The following is an 18235-nucleotide window of genomic DNA, read 5'->3' as shown; positions in this document are numbered from 1 at the left end:
TTATTTAAATATTAATTGCAAAATTAATATGAAAAGGGTGTACTATGTCAATATATCTGAAATATTTAACCATGCCATATTTCCATTGTATCTCGTTTTTACAGTTTTCTTAGCTTAGTTTGACTTATAATTTCCGAATCAATAAAAAGTATTAAGAATAGGTGATGTGTCGTAAAGGAAGTACATCCGTCAATGTACACGATTATATATTGCTGGCGTAATTAGTAGTTCCCAGGAAAGGGGAGGCCTATTGTCCTCTCACCCCCCGGTAAGAGAGAGGAAGGAGCCCATTGTTCCTCTCGTCGCTATGTTTAAACAATTTGATCGTTACCATTTGTCACTGAAAATCTGGAGAAGTTGGCTCTAATTGAGAATATTTGGTAAATAAACCCCCAGAGCCGAGATCGTAATGCAATTATCATGGCTCGTTTTGGATTTATCCTCCCCTTTCGGCCGGGGTCCGGGAGTGACACGAGCCGATAATTTATTTTTAACCCTCGGCACATAAATAATCGGGAGGTGTAAGAGATTGGTTTGCGGGACAACAAGTAGGTTTGAGGGGGATGGGGAGCCGCGCCGGCTGAACTGGTGGGGGATGCAGCTACCCTCAGTCTTTCCCTGACCACCATACCAACGACATCCAATGGTGAGTTCGCTTTGCCTCTTATACGCGATCGTCATTAAACCCGCAGATTGTTAATGCACAATAAAATTTAATGACAATAATTTTCCTAGAATTAAAACTTAATTTTCCCTCTCAATCTAGTACAACAAAACTTCCCTTCACGCCTTGAACAATTTTCTCTAGTGCAAAAAACTTACTTTCAGATATCAATTCTATGGTTAATTAAAAAAAAATATTTTCTTATTACAATCTAAAAACAACAAATACAAAATCACAATAAAGAAATTTTCGTCTACATTCTTTAAATATAAATAGTCACATAAGTAAGACTTCATTTTTGAAACATTTATTTTAAAAGAATAATTAAATATAATTTATGTAGTCAAAACGTTGGACAAAAACGTACATTCCTTTCAAGAATATTGCATTTGACTACCAACAACAAGTGGTTCAACCCATTTGAATTTTTATGGCGTAGAAAAAATAAGACTTTTACTGCTGTCTGACAATCACAGACAGACTCGAGAAAAATAAAACATGTATCAATTTCATTATGACAAACGTGTTGACATTTGTGACACATGTCTCTATAAATCTTGAATAAACTGTAATATTCATTAACAAGGTGTATTTGGCAAAACCCAGTACAAGAACTGACAAATAAACATACTGTTATAGTTTAAATTTTATATAAAAGAAATAATAAATTTTTAAAAAATTGTGTGATATATATATATGCTTATCATTTGAAATTGATGTAGGGTATTCTTTGGTCAATAATCTAGCTTTGAGGATGTGAATTTGATAAATGCTTGCTTTAAAAAATTATTGCCTTTTCATGACGTTGTCAAAAAATACACTTTTTTAGACATTTTTATAAATGTTGAACTAAATGAAATACTAATTAAACAACACATGATTGATTAAATGGATAAATTAATCTCCGTATTGAATAATTTGTAACTGAAAGCTTTATGATAAATTATTTCAAATTTTTATGCAAAGACGGTTGAGAAGAAAAATTAGTGTCACGTGGGGGACTCGAACCAACTACCTTCGACACTCTCGAGTCTCAATCGTGACACTAAGTTTCTTTAATAAATAATAATTAATAATAAACAGATCATTAAAGTATTAATGATCAAATGATCTGGTAATTTCTAAATAATAAAAAATTAGGTGAACATTTTTTCACTGAAAAAGCATAACCAATTAAAATAATAGTGTAGTTTTAAATATTATATTCAAGTATACAATAAAATTACCTATGTCCAAAAATAATTTCTGTAGCATTATGCGACAAAAGAATTTCATTTTTTAACGAACTAATGTTGAAGATTTATTGTTTTAAATGACAATGGCTCATTACTACGGTGAATAAAAAGCGTTAATTTATATTAGAAAATGTTTGTTATAAAAATTTTAAATCAAGTAACTTAATATTTTGAGTACAGCTTTGGGTGGCTTTGTTTCTATTTATAGTCTTTATGCTTACAATGCTTGCCACTATCTCAAAAAGGAAGGCATTTTTGACAAAAACAGTATCATCTTTTAATAATGAACACAATAACTTGTTCATTTAATAGAAATGATCTCAATAGAAATGATATTATTAAAATTTCATATTAAAATCAGGAATAAGAACAATTAGAACGAAAAATGTCAAACAGAATTTAAACAATTTTCACACCGTTAACAAAAATTAATATCTTTTTATAGCATTAAAACAAATGGTTTCAAACATAGTAAAGCCCTAATAAAATTTAGTACGTTTTCTTGCATGACCATATTTCTTACTCAAGTTATGTTGATTGTAAAACTAAAATACAAATATGACTGCAGGCAGGATTTAAATTTTTTAATTTTATTCATTTAAGGATCAAATCAGAGAAATGCTGTTTTGCAACGGAGAGCGTTGCAGAAAATCCAGAGGAGTTTGTTTTTAATAGAAGACAAGGTATCACAATATCAATATTTTATAAATAAATTATTTTGAAGTCGAAAAATTGTCGCTTTTTGTGAATTAATTTCAAATATATGGAAGTTTAAGATGGTTAGGGAAAACAGTGTTACGCAGGTCCTGTGATATGGTATAAGATATATCAAAGTTACAATTTTATGTATTTATTAACGATATATTTTTACATTTCGGATTTGTTTTATGCACCTTTTAAAGCTTTTAAATTTGATTTTTCATAGCAATGTAAACAAAGAGATCTTTTCGGGCTTGACAGCCTAGAAAATTTGTTTTCTGAAGCCCAGAATTCCAACGTAAAAAACATGTATTTTATGTCAAAAAATATCTTCAAAATAAAACAACTGTAAAATTTCTACTAAAGTGGAATCAGTATTTAACGGTTTTATGATGGCTATATCAGGAAAAAATCGACCTGGATATTTTGATTGGATTTCGATATTTCCAAACAAATTCTTACATTTTAGGATTTTGCAAAAATTACTACTTGAACAAAATGGCTGAAAAAATCGTGAAATACGGTAAAATTTTTCGCTTTAGCAGATATTAAAATCCATCCACTTAGAATCCATCCACGTAGAAGAGAGTTTAAAAAATTATAAAAATATTAAAAATTTTCGCTGAACTTCCCAAAAGTGGTTGCAACCCCCTAATTTGAATAATTGTTTTTTTTTTCTTGGCTCCTAGAGCCCATTGGTCAAAAACGTGTAGCTAATGTCAGTGAGTTTTAATTTAAAAAAAAATTCTCTTTTAAGTTAAGAGTTTAATCTCCCCTTATTAGTCTACTAAATTCCTGATACTGTTGTATCTAATAATTCTGACAAATTTTTATTTCTTATCGATCCACAGAGAAAACTTAAAATAGAATTATTATTCATTATTATATGTTAGAAATAGTAAATATAAAATATAATTTTAATAGATATTGAGTTTAATCATTGGGAAAAATAGGGTCTTATCACGATCCCTTACTTCTTTTAAGCAAGTTGTTCGTTGGCCCCACACAAATCTTATGTCATCTATGTTCACAATAATTGCCTTACCTTTAAGTCATATTTGTGCTAGAAAATGTTTAAATCCCCAATCAAATCGATTTTTTTACATATTTAATTTTTATCATTATTGACATGGCCTCATATTTTTTTAAACTATAATTAACTCATATTTTTTAACTATAATTGCCTTCTTATGAAAATTGTCCCTACTTCCATTACATAAAAAAACATAGAACTATTGCGTAACAAAAGCGTTACTTTTAAGAAGACTGAAAACAATTCGAAATATGATAAGGGTTTTGGTTCAGGTGTTGCAAACCCCGGAACAGGAGTGTTCAAGATTCGGTTATACCACAGAAGTGGATGATTCTGAATTATTCAAGAGTACAAGCCAGGATTCGTATGCAACCATTTGTGTATTATAAGCCGCAATTGGCGCTTCAAATGCTACCGTAACTCCTGTCTTAGACAATTTATTGTTTCGAAGATGTCTATCTATTTATTGTGTTTTTTCACCAACAATTTAAGAAAACAAGTTAGTGAACTAATAACCTAAATTTCGGTTCGAAAGGAAAGCTTTTAACAAGTGGTATAGATGAAATGTACAAAAGAAAGGAAAAAAATTAAGAACTGAAAATAAAGAATAAACACGTGGAATTCGGCGTTTTAAACACCCGGTTTATATCCCTGACGTTGCTTTGCTGACTTTTATATTCAATTGCACATTTGAACGTAGAATTTTCGAAAAATACCAAGATGGTAACTTAAAATGAAAGATAAGTATTAATAGTATATTTTGGTAGATTTAAATGCTGAGTAACTTTGTTTCAAATGTTTGTTATAACTTTCAATTAATTAAGGTTTTTAATTGAGATAAAAAAGTCAGTGTCACGATCCGGATTCGAACCCACGATCTTCGGCTAGATACCACACGAGATATTATATAAATATTTTATCATATAATCTGAAGAATCGTTATTTACATTTTAAAGGAATGTTTCTTTTAATGTTTGTAATTGTAATGTTTCACTTTTCTGTTATTGGAGTTATTTTTATTTAAATGTATCTTTTTACATCTAGGGTTGGCTGAAAAAATTTTGAACTCATAAAACAAGAAAATCGCTATCGGTTTATGGTTACTAAGAATTACTAGTACGTTTTAAGTTTTAAATCTTAATATTCTTGACTTTTTCACATGTGAGATTGTTTTTTTAGTTATATACATATATTTGAAATTTCAAACAAAGGTTTTCTTATTTTAAAATTCTTTTTGTCTTACGAAGATTATTACTTAAAACAAGTCAACATTTTATATTATTTCAATTAATTAGGGGGGTTTAATTGAGATAAAAAAGTCAGAGCGGGATTCGAACCCACGATCTTCGGCTAGATACGCCGCTGCTCTACCACTTGAGCTATCGTGACCTCGATCCACTCGGCCACCAACTTCCCATCTCAACCCCACCTTTTTGAATATTTCCTTCTTTTTACCATTTTTCAAGTTGGTGTACGAATCCAATCCGATTACACGACATTTGAAAAATGGCAAAAAGGAGGGAAAACTCAAAAGATGGGGTTGAGATAGGAAGTTGGTGTCCGAGTGTATCGAGGTCACGATAGCTCAACTGGTACAGCAGCGGCGTACCTAGCTGAAGATCGTGGATTCGAATCCCGCTCGTGCCATTGACTTTTTTATCTCAACTAAAAACCTTAATTAATTGAAAGATATTAATTGGTCAAGCGGACCACGAAAACTAGTGAGTTTGTTATAACTTTGAGTCTGCCAAATGAATTTACTTGGGACAGTAGGACGAAATCAGTCATAAAACTAATTAAACTTATTATAATTGCATCTATTTGATTCTAAATTTTACAGTTTGTTACATTTACAAGAAATTGATTTTCGTGAACGTTTACAACATAATAATCTTGAATTATAAATGTGGCAGAATACAAGATGCACATATATTCTTCTATGGTGTCTTGCTTTTTCCAAATTATAGCACTGACCTTACCTCGTTGCCTTTTACGGTCAGTTGTTAATTAAGGGAAAAAAGATAATAAAATTCCCAGGACACAAACTTTAGTTTTTTGGCTTGTCAAGTCATACTTCGTAAACTCTATGTTTCAAGCTGAAGTAGGAAATGCACTATCAAAAATTTTAACTGCTTTTGTATCAAAGACTTAGTACATCGGTTCTGTTCTCAATATTTATAATTGATTTGTGCATGACTGCAAATATTATATTTTCCCTGCTCACTGACGATACATTTCTGAATGCCATGCATGATGAAGAAAGAATAGATTTTAGTGAAATATTGTGGTTAAAACTAGGTAAAAAAATAGTTTCACACTTGTTTATCAGTTTTATTGCAAAGAAAAAAACCCAGATATTTTGGGCTGGACCAGCTAGAGGTATTTATTGTCTTTGATGGTTGGTGTTCCCTTAAAAATTCATAACACCTCTGGATTTTATCCAAATTGAAGTTTATTACAACCTACTTTTCTGCTGTCAGACTATGTCAACAATGTGTACATTTTGTTTCATGAAAAGTGAGGACAACATAGATATAATTAAATAAACTTCATTCAAGGTTTTATTTCATGGCGCCTGTTCTAATTAATTTACGAAAACTTGTTCCATTACGGTATAGGGATAAAAATCCTTCTAATGATTCTTGTGAAGCAGTAGAGTCGTTCAATTTTATAATTTTTTTTTCGATTTTCTAAAAAATTGGTATCATTCAGAAAATTGAAAAAAGCATTTTTTCTCAAAAATTAGTATTCAAGTGTTTTTTGTTCATTGTCGGACAAAACACGAATATCAACATATTTCTTCCTTAACTTATGATTTTTCCTTCTCTAAGGTGGGATAATAAGTCATTTCAAAAACAACCAGTTTTTCTTTCAATCCACAACGTTTCGGTTTTATTTTAATCCTTCTTCAGGTGAGGTAACGCAGTGGTTAAAACAGTGGTCGTCGGTCGTTAATATTTTGTAACAGTTTATTTTAAAAAGGAGCGAGTGTAGTATATATTTAAGTCTTTCAGAGTCCAAACAATCGTTTTAATATTTTGAACCTGACGTAACCTGACTGCGTTAACTCACCTGAGGAAGAATTAAAATAAATTCGAAACATTATGGAGTGAAAGAATAACTGGTTGTTGTTTTTTTGAGATGAACTATTATCCCACCTTCGAGAAGGAAAAATCATAAATTAAGCTGTTGAGTTCGAAATATAAAAAACATCGTTTCTTACTTAACAAAATATTTTGATGTGCTTTGATAAAACACGAACCTAATCCATCTGCGATCCAGATGCAAACTTGCATTGAAACACACCCCCCCCACCAAAAAAAGGAAGTCCTTTGCGACGTAAGTCAACCTATGTTGTTTTTCGGAAGCATCTGTAAAAACCCCCGAATGCATATTTTAGAGATTTCTTGCTTTTTGTTTATACCTTTCTTTTCAGGTGATAATTGTGAAAAATTATAAAATAAATTAAAAATTCTAACTATAAAATCTACAAGGACAGGTGTTGACAACCGTATAAACCACATGTAAATGGCTTAAATCTGGTCGACGTGAATAATTCAGAATCGGAAGTAAAAAATATTTTTATTAAATATAATCCTTATTTTTCGAATTATAATGTCAAAAAACCGAAAGTTGTTAACAAAGAATGGAACGTAGCATTGCGTTGGTAATATCATGAAAATGATGTATACATCAGGGATATTATGATTTTTTGAGTGAACCACCAGATAAAAATAATGCTTCCGGCTGGATCAACAACTTTTTGTTTGTTATAAGAATTCGTATTTACAAGCTTTAAATATACAGATCGTTGAAATAATCTGAAAGAAGTGAAAGTTACCTTTCTAACGATTGTAATACTGTTGAATGCACATAAAATACAAAGGTTTGGTTAATTTTTCAATAAAAACTAGACATCGAGGGTAATTTTTGTCTGAATCCAAACTTTTTTTTCATTCAAGAATAATTTCTTCTGCCTGCTTTGCGCAAAAATCATATAATAATCATTGTATTCATATTAGAACTTATATTACCAGAAATTTTTTCATTTAAGTCTCAAATCCATGAATTTACTTATAGTTATACTTACCATTAAATTGAATTGATGGAAAATGCGATTATGCGATGTGATTGAAAGTTGCGCTAATGTGCGAGAAAATTATTGGTTATATTTCGAAAGGGTGAAATCAAACGTGTACTTGAGAAAGTTGAGCGAAAGAATTTAAAAAACCTGCAGAATATTCTTTTTTATGCATAAAGGGAACTTTTTCGGTATTTAATTGATATTGGCTTTAACACCGATATACAAAGTCATGCTATTTTTTAGAGCGTTTACTTAAATATATTAATTATTGTATGAGTTTGTTAAAACAAATTTTGTGAAGTGCTATTGTGGGTTTGATTCACACCGTCTCAACTAAAATTTCTGGCCCTTCCAATTCACCCCATACTTAAGTTCATTACTCATTCATTACGTACTCTGCACACTAAGTCATGCGGTTATTAAAAATCGTATAAAAATAATCATAGGTATTCAATTGTTTTTGTACGATTTTGTATAGGAAAATGTATCTATACATACCTCTGAATTTGGGCGCCTAAATACATTAACGAAAATCGAAGTGAACAGCTGCATTTTTTTAATATGCGTACATATGTACATTTAATATAATTTCAATGTAATTTACGTTTATTTGTGCGACTTATTTTATGTCTGCTTTATCTACATATTATGTTGTATTACAACTAACCTCAGAATGTTTAAGTTTTTACACTATCTAAATTTAGTCTTAATCCACTGCGCAATAAATAAAACAGTCCTGCTTTTTTTTAGACAATACTACTTTAAAAAATCTAAGTAAATTAAAGTTTTATTGTCTTTTCTATCTGATATACTTGATGTTTAAGGTTAAAAACGATAAAATTTTATCGCTATTCCTTATTGAATATTCATAATATTGAATAACATTTGTAATGTTTGACCTACAGTAATTGCAAATTTAATGAGTAAGGTTATATTAAAGTTTGAGTGTATCTAAAAGTACACTTCTGCCGAGTGCATTAATAAAAGTTGGACTGTTAAAATGTAATAATTCGTTTTAGAACGAGTATGAACCGAGTATTTATTTTTTCTCCGGATCGACTTCGTTTATTAACGTCCGGCAATAACGATGGAACGTCGATACTTTTGCGATTGCGTTTTTCACTAAAATCGCTAAAAGCCGGACACCAGGGCCATTAAGACAAATCGCATCCGGTAAAATAATTCCATCCATGTTATTAACCGGTTGTTTGCCCCGGTGGGAAGGGGGTCGAACATAAATACAAACATTTGTACCTGTAACGGATCAGGCGATGATTCATTGGCAAATTGAAGCGCGATTTGTACTTACGATATACACCGTGTAATTTTAATTAATCAAATAGAAAGCCGGGGATTTGTAAAGTTCGCCCGGTATCGGTTGCGTGGCACACTTCCAATTTATGGCTGATTTCAAACTGTATTAGATTTATTATGTAATGATAACATGGTTCTAGCTAATAATCCTTTCAAGAGCTCTGAGCGGGTGGCGGTCACTTTTCATAATATTCCAATTTTATGATTTGAACCGTGAGAACAGCTGATAGGTCAACTTAACATCCTGTAGATAGTGAAGCTCACTAATATTTTTTCATTGGTACAAAATCCTTTAAATACATAAGATAACAAGACAAAACAAAATTTTCGAACATAGCTGATTTTCACTTATTAATAAAATACATACATATAGCCCTTTCATTTTTATAAACATACCATTATCCTTTTTACTTAAAGGCACCAACAATCTAACAACTGTAAAACTTTTCCTTTCCATTTTTTCACAACTGATTATGCGTTACAATTCAAATATTCAGCTAAAATGGATACGAATATTTTGTGTGTAAATAATCTTTTAAAAGCTCAGACGTACTTGTTTTCTTCTAAATTATTCGAGCGGGGTTTATCCTTGTAATTAACAATCCTTTCGAACGGATATAAACCGTGCACGAAGGAATTTCAAGTATGAAAGTGTTTGTGTCTGTGGTTGCCATCCCTTTGCCAAGGTGAGAATCCCTGGTTCAGCAGGCTTCAATGAACCCCCGCAACCCTGTCTGGCACAGGGCGTGCTATGCAAACGGAATTAATTATTTCGCCTGTTGCATTGCACGGCTTTGCTATTTATCTAAATCTCGAAAATTTGATTTTAAACGCTTTTGAATAAAAGGCGTGCAAGCTCGGCCTTCAAAACTCAGGTTCCAGAGACATTTAAAAAATTAAAGGAAATAAATTCCAAAAATAAAGTATTGAGACAATAGGCCAATTTTTAAATCAACAGCTGGAATTCCTACATCTACTTCTATATTTGCTTAGAGGTCTTAATTGAGCATACTAATTATTCCAAATAATTATTCTTTTTACCAAAAACCTTAGGTGAAAAAAATTAATGTAATAGTTCTCTTGTAATATGCAATTCACCTCGTATATTTGTAAGGGGTAGAATCACTTGTAATAAGGGGAATAAATTTTTTCAGCGAAATAAATGGTATATTGTTCGGTATAGGGGACCGCGGTAGCCGAGTGGTTAGCATGAGAGACTCTCACGCCGCGGTCGTGGGTTCGATTCCCACCGTCGCCTCTGGCCCTTTTTTCACAATAACCCCCCCAAATTTGAACACACATACATGAATTGTCACATGGCTAATATGCATAGTTCATAACGCCAANGAGTGAGAGAGAGAGAGAGAGAGAGAGAGAGAGAGAGTGAGAGAGAGAGAGATTGAGTGAGTGAGAGAGAGAGAGAGTGAGAGAGAGAGAAAGAGTGAGAGAGAGAGAGAGTGAGAAAGAGAGAGTGAGAGAGAGAGAGAGAGAGAAATGTTTAAAGAAGGAAGGAAAGAGGGAAAGCGATACCAAAAGAAATAAATAATTATATATATATATATATATTCAACTTCTATAGTCAACCCGTTTAATTAGGAAACGATTAACTTTAGCCAAAACTGGTCTTAATAGAAATGATGAATGATGGAGTGAGTGCGGTGTTCAATGCTTTTTAAACTAATAGTTCCTACTCACAGTAAGTGTTTTTTCTAATGATTCATTTATGGTGGGGTGGCTGAGTCGTATTGTTGATTCTTTTAAAGTTAATTTGTTTATTCTTTTAACAAGCAACCTATCAATATTTCTAGATACGCATTGTTTTTTGCTAAGGTTTTAATAGTTTCTAATTCTTTTTATATAGTTAGCAGGTGTTACTGGAAGTTTTAACATATGGCCTACGAGCAAAATGAAACCAGCAGCCTTTTAGGACCATGGGTGGGAAGAATCCGCTGGTATCATAGTGTCTATAGTTGTGGGTTTTCTATATACGTCTATTTCTGTTAGGTTGTTTATTATGGACAATTTTAGGTCCAAAAGGTTCAAACAACCATTAACCACTTACTGTGAGTAGGAACTGTCATTTTAAAAACTGGACATGTACAAACACCAAGTTAATTTTGGCTAGCAATCGCGTGGTGGTAACATACTTAACATAACTTTCTCATCTATCTTTGTTATTTTAAATAAGAATCTCATATTATTATTGTAGAATTCGATTGTAGAGCTTATTTTATGCCACTTTTACTGAAAGAAAAATTTTGATCGGATTTCTGAGTTATGCCCGACGGTAGATGCATGATGAGGTATATCTGCTTGTAAGACTATTTTTTGGTAAAGTTAATCGTTTCCGAATTAAATGGGTGAAAGATAGAAGTTGATACACCCTGTATATATGCGATAATAAAAAAGGAAATAAAGAATGAGGAAGAGATATAGTTAGAGCGAGTGTAAGACATATTGTGCCGGTAAGGTGTGAGGTCCCATGCGCCTTCTATTGTCCCTGTGTAAGCAAAACAACGAAAGGACATTAAGACAAGGGAACCGTACCCAAGAGTAAAGTAAAGAAATAATGAAAGAGAGAGAGAAAGAGAGAGAGAGAGAGAGATATAGACTGGCAGACTGAGAGAGAGACAGAGAGACACACAGACGGACTGGCAGACTGAGAGAGATAGAGAAACAGAGAGACAGAAAGGCAGACTTGGAGAGAGACAGAGTGCGAGGAAGAGAGAGAGAGACCGACAGACAGACTGAGAGAGAGAGAGAGAGAGAGAGAGAGAAGGAGAGTGAGAGAGAGAGATATATATACAAATAGTAAACTATGTTTTGTTAACGTAAAACATATTTATTTTAACATATTATTTTTGTGTAAGTAAAAGCGTATATCAATAAACATAACGTTGGAAGGGATGAATTGAGAAATGTGAGGAGGGAGGTAAAATATGAAAAAAATTAAACACAATTTAGCATTATATAGAAAGAAGATAGATGAAAAACAAACAACATAAAAGGACAAGAATGGTGACAGGGAGAGAGAAATAGTGAGAGAGAGTGAAAGGCGAAGAGAGTGAATATATAAAAAATAGTATATTATGTTTTCTTAAATTAATGATTTTAACACATTTTTTTGAGGTATGTAAGTACAAGTCAATAAATAGATAAGAAAATAGATATAGATTTATGGAACGTGACATTAATTATAAAGGGGATATTTACAATGTTGACTAAAAAAAATGGAATTTTAGAAACATTTTTCGATAATCTGTCCTGTCATTGCGAAAACGACCATTGAGTTTAATAGGGTTAATCATCAATAGTTCACTTTCCTAAAGGATTCAACCGAGATTATAATTAAGATTACTTTGTTTTATATATCAATTTTCTTGCCAATAATAAATTTGACATCTAATTCCCGATGAGTTTATAACTCTAAAACCAACGTGGTGTAATCAATGCTGTGCTCAGTTTTCATATTTGTTCTTTTAATTATCGGTGTTATGAGGGTCATAATTTTCCAAAGAGGAAATTACTCTCGGGCTTAGTCAAACAGAAAATTTCCCGTTTGACCGCAGGCAATTTGTCTTTGGGACAGCAAACCCTTTCCAAAAAACTGTGGTTGCCCAAGTGAATTATGAGACGAAAGGGGAAAAGCATTCAGCGCAATTCATTAAAAAACGAAAACAAAATGCATTTCGCTGTAAATAAAAACAGTGGCCAAATGTATTTCAACAATATAATTAACAAAAATTGATTTATCTTCTTTCATCACCATTTAGTTTTCGTGGACCGTTCTGCCATTTAATGCGGAAGAAAGAAAGAAAGGGGTAGAGAGAGAGAGAGAGAGAGAGAGAGAGAGAGAGAGAGAGAGAGAGAGTGAGAATGAATGAATGAGCAATTTATTTATAGAAATACAAGCAAAGTTAATTTTCGTGGTCCTTTCTGCTACTTAATGTGGTAGAGAAAGAAAGAGATTGATCAATTGATTAAAGTTTTATTTCACCACGCAAAGTTAGGTCTCGTGAACATTTCTGTCCATTAACCACTTAACGTGAGAGAGAGAGAGAGACAGACAGACAGACAGACAGAGAGAGTGAGAGAGAGAGAGAGAGAGAGAATGAATGAATGAGCGATTTATTTATAGAAATACAAGCAAAGTTAATTTCCGTGGTCCTTTCTGCTACGTCAAGTGGTAGAGAAAGAAAAAAAGAGATTGATCGATTGATTAAAGTTTTTTTTAACCACGCAAAGTTAGGTCTCGTGAACATTTCTTTCCATTAACCACTTAACGTGAAAGAGAGAGAGAGAGAGAGAGAGAGAGAGAGAGAGAGAGAGAGAGAGAGAGAGAATATAAATAGATGAAAGATTTATTTATAGAAATAGTATTATAGGAAATGCGTCAATCTTACTGCAAACTTACTTTTGTTGTTAATATTTGATATAGCTAATATAAACATATAATATAAAAAACAATCAACATAAATGAATGTATAAAATATAACTTGAAATTTTGTTTTTAAATATATAATAATTTTTTTATTTATATAAGAGAGTGTATAGAGAGAGAGAGATAAGAGTGTGTGAGAGTAAACAAAAGAAAGTGAGAGAATGAATGAATGAATAAGTGATCGATTTGTTTGTAGTTAGTACACACAAAATAGATTGAGTGAGATATGAAAGAAACGTAAGCCAGCCTAATTTACCAATTAGTAAAAGATAATAGAGTTATGGAAAATGATAATCACAAACATTATTTAGTAGCGAAATCGTGAAGATTATCTAGTGAGAGCAGTGTTTTCTCGGAGATATTGTTCCCATGATTGTAGTTGGTCGTGTGTAATCCAGGGCAATCTGGAGAGACCTCCGGAAGAGAGAGAGAGAAAAAATATTTTTTGCCGGAAGAAAGCCTGGCAATCGTCCCTATCATCGGTTACGTATGTGACATTGGCGCACAATTGTGGGGAATTTCGATACAACTGTTTCTCGGCCGGGTTCCCTCGTCGACGGAGAGGGAAATCCGATATACCTCCTGTTCTGCCACGCACCGTTGCCCCCTTGGCTAAAATGGATGCTGCAGTCGGGGAGGAATTCGTAATTTCTGGCCGTCTGCTTTGTTTTTCGCTGCAATTGTTTGACACGTATTGAGCTTTTAAAACGGGCGTTAAAACACCCTTTCATCTCCCGTGAAAGCGCAGTGCATATCCGGCCCGGAAAAATCCTCTGGAAATGACCATTTTCGATTGAAACAAATATGCTTTTTATTTGCTCGGTCACTGGCCAGGCGGAAGGGCGTTAAAACGGCCCTATTGAGATGGGATCTCTACTACCGTTCTAAAACAACCAGGCACATATCGGAAAACATTGTGCAATTCAACGTAAACTATTTATAACACATATTTGATATAACTGTATATCAAATTATCTTCATGATACTGCGACATTTGAACTTTATTGTCAATAATGTGTGAAAGCAATGGAAAAATAAAATAAAGTGATTTTTGTGTAAGACGAAATGGCGATTTTATAAAAATCTTTTTGTGAACAAAAGAGAAGTTGTGAGAGAGAGAGAGAGAGAGAGAGAGAGAGAGAGAGAGAGAGAGTGAGAGTGAAGCCAGATAAAATAAAGTAAATATTTTAAACTAGAAATTTGAGAAAATGAAGGAGAGAGAGAGAGTGAGTGAGTGAGAGAGAGAGAGAGAGGAAAAATTAGTTTTCCAAAATAAAAAAATAATATAAAAATAATAATTAGGATTTACGTAAAAAAAGGGAAAGGAAAAGTGGTAGGCAGAGCCAGAGACAAAATATATGTATATAGGGTGCCCTTTTTAGCTGGCGGGCTGAATTTCTCTTGAAGCAATAACGCTATAAAAAAATAATTAAATAAAATGAAACAATAATATTTTAATATTTTTTAGTCTTTTTTTAAACTTTTTTACCTTTTTTGGAAAATATTATACAGGATACATCTGGCCAAGTTCAACTTCAAAAGTTCAAATACGATCCTATACATCCTGACACATCATTTTAAAGGATGTGTGGTGTTTTGTGACCGTTAGTTGATGATTATTTGGAGATCATGAGATACTTGTCAATCCGACTCCCCTGACAGGTCAAGATTGTGAAAAAGAGAAAATCTTTGCTTCAGTACAAGGCAGATCGTGCGAACATTAAATGAGATTAATAAATAGTAAACCAAATGACTATTTTTCTCGAACATTTTGCCCAAACTTTGTCGTTTTTTGTCCTATTTAATTCCGAGTGCACTATCGTTTTCAGCTTTAAAAAATGATGTATCAGTATGTATACGGTCGGATTTGAAATTTTGAAGTTGAACTGGGCCTGTGGTGCCCCGTGTAATTTTTCTCCAAAAAAAAGGTAAACATTTAAAACAACAATACATATATAATTAGATAAATAGCAAGAGAGCCAAACAAGTATATGTGTAGTTAAAGAGGAAGTGGGTAAATAGATAGATATACAGAGAGAAAATTAAGTAGAGGGAATTTTACATATTTCTATATAGAAAAAAAGAGAAGTGGAATATATAAACGTAAATAATCAAATAGATAGATAAATATAGAAATAAATAATTAGATACCTTAGATAAATAAACAGTAAGATAGACGGATACATAAGTAGTTAAATACAGTGGAACAGACAGGTGGAAAGATAGATATATATTAAAACAGAAAAATAAATAGGCAGAAATACAAAACTAGATATATAGAGTTCTAGAGAGGTAGATTTATTGATGGCAAGAGGTAAAAAATAATTTAAGTATAAGTTTAGCATTGTAAGATAAACGATTGTGTATTTTTATACTCTGCTAGCATTAAGAGAACTGATATAAAACAAATCTCCTAAGGCAATGAATCTATGGTTGACAAAACTAATTCGAAAAGTTGGTATACTTTGAAAATGTTAAATTTTTCTAACCAAAAAAATGTTTTCTTAGAATTTTTATTCATCCCATAGAAAAAATCTTTTCCCTCGTTATTTTTGAAATTGTGTGCAATGGTAGTATGCATCGAGAAATTTGGTTTCTTCTTCTCTCCCTTTCGACTTTCTATCATTGTTTCTTTCTCTGGATAATCCGAAACTTATCCGATAACTCCGAAAAAAAAGAACTTTTGAAACTGATTTAATTGGCCTCGGCTGGATATTCATACAAGGTTCCGAATTATCCCACCTAATCGTCCGAACGTTCTTTTTCTTTTAATTCATCCTGGACCACGTCCAGAAGAGCTGGAGTCAATGGTTGGCAATAAATTCTTAATGGAAATCAGCTGAGTCGAATCAGCGAGAAAGTAGGTGAGTTTAAAACTAATTTTTCCCTTTCTCACTCCCTTTTTTCCGTGTCTTTATCTCACTCTTTATATCTCCCAGTCACTCTCTCTCTCTCTCTCTCTCTCTCTCTCTCTCTCTCTCTCTCGTTATTATCAATCACTGTGAATATTTGCAAAATGCCTCTGATCTATTGTATTTTGTTTCTTTTGAAGTGTCTTTTTAAACAATTGCTTTTTTTGCAAATTGATTTTTAATTACGCACCGCAATAAAGAGGTTGTAGAAAGAGGGGGGTTAATGGTTTTCACTTTGATTAATTCATGAGTCGCAATTAATTCCAGGAGGAAATTAATGAACGGCGTTTTAGGAAAGGTATTATTTACAGGGTGACACGATTTTCGTGGGTGATGACAAACATCTCTTGTAATAAGGGCATAATTAACACGTCGGAGGATTGGCCGAGACGAAAGGGCCTATGGTGTAATGATGGGGGGGGGTATTAGCGAGACCTCCTATCGCCGAATTAGGCCAAAGTTGGTTAATGCATCGAGTCTTCCGTGGGTCTGCTGGTGGCTAAGTAGTAGAAAACAAGAGATCCGGAGAGGATAATGCAATTAGGGGGACTAATGGCGAGCGGGATCCCCTTCGCCACGAGCCTAAATTACTTCTTATGCTAAGCACGGGCTTCTTTGCTACCCTATTAATGACCTTAGAAGTGACATGTATTTTGGCCATGGAGGGCCTGGGGCATTAGCTCCAACCCCCGGATAAACATCCGTTGTTAACAAACGCCCTCGGCTCTTAACAAGGCAAATTACTCACAGACTTATTCAAATTGGAAATTCCCTTTTCACCGAGAGCAATTTGTAAGTCGAACCCGCATTTCTTGACATAGACTTCATTCGCAAAACATGGGGTTTCAATTAATAGTTAATTAGTGTTGCTGTTATTAAAATAGATATATTTCATATCTGTAAACAAAAAAACATTCCAACGAAGTGAATAATTAAATGCTAAGTACAAAAAATCAATAACAAAATTACCATTTATTACGTTAAAAAGTTCATAACCTTAGCACCATTTTAATGGCCAATATTAAAAGTAAAATATGGAGAAAACATTCAGTTTTCAAACATTTCACTCATCACCATGTTTTTTAAATATTAAAATAAGAGAGAGAGAGAGAGAGGAAGTGAGTGAGAGAGAGAGATTAAATAGAATTGGCATACATTATAAATATAATGTTATATGTAAAAAAATAAAACAAAACAAAATAAATAAACACCAGGTGGAAAAAATTATTTTAAAAACATTCGTTCAACCAAAATAGATTAATTGATAATAAAAAGATTTTTTTTTTTGTTGAAACGTGGGGAGGAAGTCAGATATGTTGTTTAAATACATTCTAAATGTACAAAAATGGCGCTTATATTAAAATAAAATTGTAGACACTAAATGATTTACAAAAAAAATGAGATACAGAAATCGAGAGAGAGAGAGAGAAAGAGAGAGAGAGTGAGTGAGAGAGAGAATGAGAGAGAGAGTGTGAGAGAGAATGAGAACGAAAAAAGGGAGAGAAATTAAATGAAAAATGGGAATATAGTATAAAAAATATTTTATATCTATAAAAAAATAAAGCAAAAGAACATGTGGAAAAAGATAATGAAATATTTAATAAAATATATAAATAAATTTCTTTTACCCAAATAAATTATTGGGTTGTCCGGAAAATAATGCAGGATTTTGGTATTAAACAAAAAAAAAGAAACTAGTTACTTTAAAGCAATGTTCTTTAATCAAAATAATTTCCCATACTCTCAATACATTTCTCCCAACGTGTTGGTAACTTATTAATTCCGTCTGAGTAGAATTCAGAATTTTTAGAATTGATAAAGTCAATAAATGCATTTTCCAGTTCCGTTTGATT

General features: G+C 32.4%; 1 protein-coding gene across 1 annotated transcript in view; it reads left to right on the top strand.

Annotated features, from left to right (window-relative positions):
- Positions 1–616: 616 nt before the first annotated feature.
- Positions 617–18235, top strand: part of LOC106664799 — a 138983-nt gene continuing 121364 nt past the window's right edge. Inside the window, exon 1 of the mRNA XM_024228647.1 lies at positions 617–646. The gene's annotated coding sequence lies outside the window, so the exon portion shown is untranslated. The remainder of the gene's footprint in view (positions 647–18235) is intronic.

Source organism: Cimex lectularius, unplaced genomic scaffold (genome assembly GCF_000648675.2).
Source record: "Cimex lectularius strain Harlan isolate CLEC.00 unplaced genomic scaffold, Clec_2.1 scaffold191, whole genome shotgun sequence".
Taxonomy (NCBI): Eukaryota; Metazoa; Arthropoda; class Insecta; order Hemiptera; family Cimicidae; genus Cimex; species Cimex lectularius.
The sequence above is the reverse complement of the archived record's forward strand: the minus strand, read 5'-3'. Positions and strand labels throughout refer to the sequence as shown.